The sequence below is a fragment of the Coregonus lavaretus genome, assembly GCF_964263955.1.
Source record: "Coregonus lavaretus genome assembly, chromosome: 8".
In the NCBI taxonomy this organism is placed as follows: Eukaryota; Metazoa; Chordata; class Actinopteri; order Salmoniformes; family Salmonidae; genus Coregonus; species Coregonus lavaretus.
The window spans coordinates 37,535,024-37,541,602 of record NC_139995.1 but is presented as its reverse complement, the minus strand read 5'-3'; the positions used below and the strand labels follow the sequence as shown (position 1 = coordinate 37,541,602).

The following is a 6,579-nucleotide window of genomic DNA, read 5'->3' as shown; positions in this document are numbered from 1 at the left end:
AATACAATTGCCATTGGAATGATGAATACTTTAATAAATATTTCCAAACAAACTGAACGACAATTTCTTCCAAAAAATAAAATCACCTAAAAGCAGGAGTGGATCTGCTGCATCAGGTAAAGGAGACTTGCTGGTTGCACACTGACTATTTTACAGTTCTGTATATGTTTATTATAGTGCACAGTGCAAGTGTCAGAAAGACAGTAGGCTAGATAGTAGATAGCACATAGTACTTAAACTTGGGAACAGTGGCTTTATAGTATTTAGCTTTAGAAGACAGTAGTGGTGGTGGGTTTATAGCTGGAGTGCAGTAGTAAAAACAGTTGGAGACTGCAGTCCTGCATGGTGTGGTCATAGTCTCTAAGCGTTGCTGGTCTCTGGCGCCCGCAGTAAGCTCAGCAGCTTCTCTATTTTAGCGATCCCCACCTCAGGTCCCTTGGGCAGCTCCTGACCCGTTCTTCTCCTGGTGAGAGAGACAGCCGCACACACATGTCAAATACTGGAGGGGAAACAACTTGACCTTTATGAAGAAAAACATACACTGTGAAAACACACGAGCTGGGAAAGAAGAGCTTGCAAACAAAGACATGATTTAAAAAGACCTGGCGAAATGTAATCCATTAAAAGCCTTTCTTTCCGAAGATTAACAAATTAGAAAAAGGTAGACTTGCAGAGAGTGCAACTGCCAATATGGATGTGTTATTGCCACTTGGCATTTCTCCCAGGCTATTATGGAGGTTCATAATTTCTCCTAGGAAGGATATTGAGCCCCCGGGTATCTCCTTATCTGAGATCATCGCTATGGTTACGAACCTGCCTTACGGAACACTGTGTATCCCGGGGTGGGACTTCAGTTTAATTAGCTTCCTTTGGATTATTTGTTTGAGAGCGCTGGTTCCTTTCAACTGTTCTTGCCCAACCTTGTTAACTAGTAATGACTAAGGAAGGGTACAATTCAATGCAACATGCATTGCGGTACATGTCATGTATAGAGCGTTAAAGACTAATGCTGTTTCCAGAGGTTGCAAGGTAAAAGTGCGAGGCAGGGCCTGGTGATGCGAAATAAAATCACAATTGTGTGGTACTTTAATGGGTTGTACCTGCAGTTGTGCACCTCCAATGATGACATACTGCACAACCTTTGGGAACCCCTTTTGGCTCATGAGCGCTAGAATAGGAAATAAAAATATCTAGATATCTTCTGCATTCGAATACTCCCATTTCTTTTGAAATATGCCCCCACTCTCTGTCTTAGGCATTTCCCAACTCCAGTCCTTGAGTACCCCCAACAGCACACATTTTTCTTGTAGCCCCAGACAAATTCACCTGATTCAACTCATTGAGGGTTTTATGATTAGTTGAATCAGGTGTGCTTGACCGGAGCTACAACAAAAATGTATACTGTTGGGGGTACTCAAGGACTGAAGTTGGGAAACACTGCCCTAGAATTTGGAGAGAGAGAGAGATAGAGAGAGAGAGAACTGCATGGGCAGAGGTGATGGGTAGTGGAGTGTGATGACATCCATCAATCTTTTCCCACTCAGCCCATTCCTGTTCCTGCTGCCTGCTCCACCCCTCATACAGTGGGGGAAAAAAGTATTTAGTCAGCCACCAATTGTGCAAGTTCTCCCACTTAAAAAGATGAGAGAGGCCTGTAATTTTCATCATAGGTACACGTCAACTATGACAGACAAATTGAAAAAAAGAAATCCAGAAAATCACATTCTAGGATTTTTTATGAATTTATTTGCAAATTATGGTGGAAAATAAGTATTTGGTCACCTACAAACAAGCAAGATTTCTGGCTCTCACAGACCTGTAACTTCTTCTTTAAGAGGCTCCTCTGTCCTCCACTCGTTACCTGTATTAATGGCACCTGTTTGAACTTGTTATCAGTATAAAAGACACCTGTCCACAACCTCAAACAGTCACACTCCAAACTCCACTATGGCCAAGACCAAAGAGCTGTCAAAGGACACCAGAAACAAAATTGTAGACCTGCACCAGGCTGGGAAGACTGAATCTGCAATAGGTAAGCAGCTTGGTTTGAAGAAATCAACTGTGGGAGCAATTATTAGGAAATGGAAGACATACAAGACCACTGATAATCTCCCTCGATCTGGGGCTCCACGCAAGATCTCACGCCGTGGGGTCAAAATGATCACAAGAACGGTGAGCAAAAATCCCAGAACCACACGGGGGGACCTAGTGAATGACCTGCAGAGAGCTGGGACCAAAGTAACAAAGCCTACCATCAGTAACACACTACGCAGCCAGGGACTCAAATCCTGCAGTGCCAGACGTGTGCTCCTGCTTAAGCCAGTACATGCCCAGGCCCGTCTGAAGTTTGCTAGAGTGCATTTGGATGATCCAGAAGAGGATTGGGAGAATGTCATATGGTCAGATGAAACCAAAATATAACTTTTTGGTAAAAACTCAACTCGTCGTGTTTGGAGGACAAAGAATGCTGAGTTGCATCCAAAGAACACCATACCTACTGTGAAGCATGGGGGTGGAAACATCATGCTTTGGGGCTGTTTTTCTGCAAAGGGACCAGGACGACTGATCCGTGTAAAGGAAAGAATGAATGGGGCCATGTATCGTGAGATTTTGAGTGAAAACCTCCTTCCATCAGCAAGGGCATTGAAGATGAAACGTGGCTGGGTCTTTCAGCATGACAATGATCCCAAACACACCGCCCGGGCAACGAAGGAGTGGCTTCGTAAGAAGCATTTCAAGGTCCTGGAGTGGCCTAGCCAGTCTCCAGATCTCAACCCCATAGAAAATCTTTGGAGGGAGTTGAAAGTCCGTGTTGCCCAGCGACAGCCCCGAAACATCACTGCTCTAGAGGAGATCTGCATGGAGGAATGGGCCAAAATACCAGCAACAGTGTGTGAAAACCTTGTGAAGACTTACAGAAAACGTTTGACCTGTGTCATTGCCAACAAAGGGTATATAACAAAGTATTGAGAAACTTTTGTTATTGACCAAATACTTATTTTCCACCATAATTTGCAAATAAATTCATAAAAAATCCTACAATGTGATTTTCTGGATTTTTTTCCCTCATTTTGTCTGTCATAGTTGACGTGTACCTATGATGAAAATTACAGGCCTCTCTCATCTTTTTAAGTGGGAGAACTTGCACAATTGGTGGCTGACTAAATACATTTTTTCCCCACTGTACATCACTGCAGTATACTGAAAAAATCTGAAATCAAATATTTGTGCACTAATTTGTTTACATCCCTGTTAGTGAACATTTCTCCTTTGCCAAGATAATCCATCCACCTGACAGGTGTGGCATATCAAGAAGCTGATTAAACAGCATGATCATTACACAGGTGCACCTTGTGCTAGGGACAATAAAAGGCCACTCTAGAATGTGCAGTTTTGTCACACAACAATGCCACAGATATCTCATGTTTTGAGGGAGCATGCAATTGGTATGCTGACTGCCGGAATGTCAACCAGAGCTGTTGCCAGATAATTGAATGTTAATTTCTCTACCACAAGTGTGTAAAGAATTTGGCAGTACATCCAAACAGCCTCACAACCGCAGACCACGCGTATCCACACCAGCCCAGGACCTCCACATCCGGCTTCTTCACCTGCGGGATCGTCTGAGACTAGCTACCCAGACAGCTGATGAAACTGAGCAGTATTTATGTCTGTAATAAGTCCTTTTGTGGGGAAAAATACATTCTGTGTCACGATCGTCGTAATAAGTGGACCAAGGCGCAGCGTGATATGAGTACATCTTTAATATAGTGTGCTTAAACAAATATACAAAACAACAAAACGATACGTGAAGTCCTCGGTCAAAACACAAACCTACACGGAACAAGATCCCACAAAAGACAATTGCACAATAGGCTGCCTATGTATGGTTCCCAATCAGAGACAACAAGCAACAGCTGATTCACGTTGCCTCTGATTGAGAACCACCCCGGCCAACATAGAAACACATAAACTAGATTGTGAACATAGAACACAACACATAGACACTACACACCCTGGCTCAACATAAAAGAGTCCCTAGAGCCAGGGCGTGACGGTACCCCCCCCCCCCCCCCCCAAAGGCGCGGACTGCGACCGCGCCAACATAAACCCAACAGGGGAGGGGCCGGGTGGGCATTCCTCCTCGGAGGCGGATCCGGCTCCGGGCGTGACCACCACCCTCTAACAACCCCCCCGTAGCGCCCCTGGTCTGGTCTGGCCCCGCTGGCTGGAGCTGGACATCGGTGGAGCGGATTGCTTAGGCTCCGGTGTGGAGCAGCTGACCGGTACCTGACCAGGCACCGGTGAAACGGGCACGGGCTGTGCCGGACTGACGACGCGCACCACAGGCTTGGTGCGGGGAGCAGGAATGGGCCGGACCGGGCTGACGACGCGCACCCCTGGCTTGGTGCGGGGAGCAGGAACGGGCCGGACCGGGCTGACGATGCGCACCACAGGCTTGGTGCGGGGAGCAGGAATGGGCCAGACCGGGCTGACGACGCGCACCCCTGGCTTGGTGCGGGGAGCAGGAACGGGCCGGACCGGGCTGACGATGCGCACCACAGGCTTGGTGCGGGGAGCAGGAATGGACCGGACCAGGCTGACGAAGCGCACCACTGCCTTGGTGCGGGGAGCAGGAACGGGCCGGGCCGGGCTGGCGACGCGCACCACAGGCTTGGTGCGGGGAGCAGGAACAGGCCGGGCCGGGCTGGCGACGCGCACCATTGGCTTGGTGCGGGGAGCAGGGACGGGCCGGACCGGGCTGACGAAGCGCACCATTGGCTTGGTGCGGGGAGCAGGAATAGGCCGGGCCGGGCTGGCGACGCGCACCATAGGCTTGGTGCGGGGCGCAGGAACAGGCCTGGCCGGGCTGGCGACGCGCACCATTGGCTTGGTGCGAGGGGCAGGAACAGGCCGGGCCGGGCTGGCGACGTGCATCACAGGCTTGGTGCGAGGGACAGGAACAGGCCGGACCGCACTGGGAACACACACCACTGGCCTTATACGGGGATCAGGAACGGGCCGGACCGGACTGGTAACACACTTCAGTACCTCTCGCCGTGCCTCTACACTTTCCTTCCCTCTAATGACCAATGGCCCCCGTAACCTGGTGGCCTTCTCTCCATGTCCACAAACTCGCCCTTTATCTGCCTCCAGCAGCCCCGTCGTCCATGCCATGTGCCCCCCCAAAACATTTCTTGGGGGTGCCTCTCGCCTGTCCGACGACGACCCGGTTGGCGCCGCTTCTCCTCTCCTGCCTGGGTCTCCCCTTTCATTGCCCTCCGGTAACGGACGGCCTCCTCCTCCGTAATCTGCCCCCAACCGAGGAGGACATCCACTAACGTTACCTCCTGCGTGTGCTCTTGGTCCAGTATTGGTGGGATCTTCTGTCACGATCGTCGTAATAAGTGGACCAAGGCGCAGCGTGATATGAGTACATCTTTAATATAGTGTACTTAAACAAAAATACAAAACAACAAAACGATACGTGAAGTCCTCGGTCAAAACACAAACCTACACGGAACAAGATCCCACAAAAGACAATTGTACAATAGGCTGCCTAAGTATGGTTCCCAATCAGAGACAACAAGCAACAGCTGATTCACGTTGCCTCTGATTGAGAACCACCCCGGCCAACATAGAAACACATAAACTAGATCGTGAACATAGAACACAACACATAGACACTACACACCCTGGCTCAACATAAAAGAGTCCCTAGAGCCAGGGCGTGACATTCTGATTGGCTGGGACTGTAGTTACTGCGTTTTGCCTTTGTAGGGCAGCATGGTTTTCTGTCATGGAGGACAGGCTAGGCTATTTATTGTGTCAACTCTAGGCTATACATTGCATTTCTATCTAATAATAATTTGGTGGGTGCTTATATTTGTCTTATTTCACACAAGTGTGTATTAACACGCATGTGTGAATTGGATATTATTATTTTTTACATATACCAACTCTCCCTGAGACACCCTCAGAGAGTGGGGTTACGGCCAGGGTCTGCCATTATCTCCCTGGAGCAATTACGGTTAAGTGCCTTGCTCAAGGACACAGCAACAGATTTTTCATCTTGTCGGCTCTGGGATTTAGCCAAATGCTCTAACCGCTAGGCTACCTGTCACCCTATCTGCAACGGTCTGAAGGTTGTAACTCTGAATACACATTACAGGTAAATTTTTTCCCCAGTGGGCATGGGAGGAGATGGCTCTGCTGTTTCCTGAGGCCACTTGAGTGAGAAACAGAAACAGATTGAGTTTTGCGTAAACTGTATTTCCTGTCAGTGGCTCTGAACAGCCACGGGAGAAGGAGGGGAGAGGTTGGTTGTCACAGTGCTCCTAACTAAATGTCAAAAGGCTGATGTGGATGCGGTGTTGGAGTCAGGCGCAGGACACAGAAGCTTAGTCGATCCGACTATAATAGTCACAGGAGCAAAATACAAATCCAACGGGCCTCATAAACAGGAGGCGAGCGAATACGCAAAACAGTGCGTAAAGTGCGAACAGCACTAACAATAAGAAAACAAATAACCTACACCAACAGACAGGCGTACAACGACACACAACTACAAACAAAACC

The 6,579-nt window shown here is 48.5% G+C and overlaps 1 pseudogene across 1 annotated transcript in view; it reads right to left on the bottom strand.

The window, feature by feature from the left end:
• Nucleotides 1-360: 360 nt before the first annotated feature.
• Nucleotides 361-6,579, bottom strand: part of LOC311134038 (dynein axonemal intermediate chain 1-like) — a 43,802-nt pseudogene continuing 37,583 nt past the window's right edge. The window contains exon 9 of the transcript in view: nucleotides 361-463. The product of the transcript in view is annotated as a dynein axonemal intermediate chain 1-like (transcript). The remainder of the gene's footprint in view (nucleotides 464-6,579) is intronic.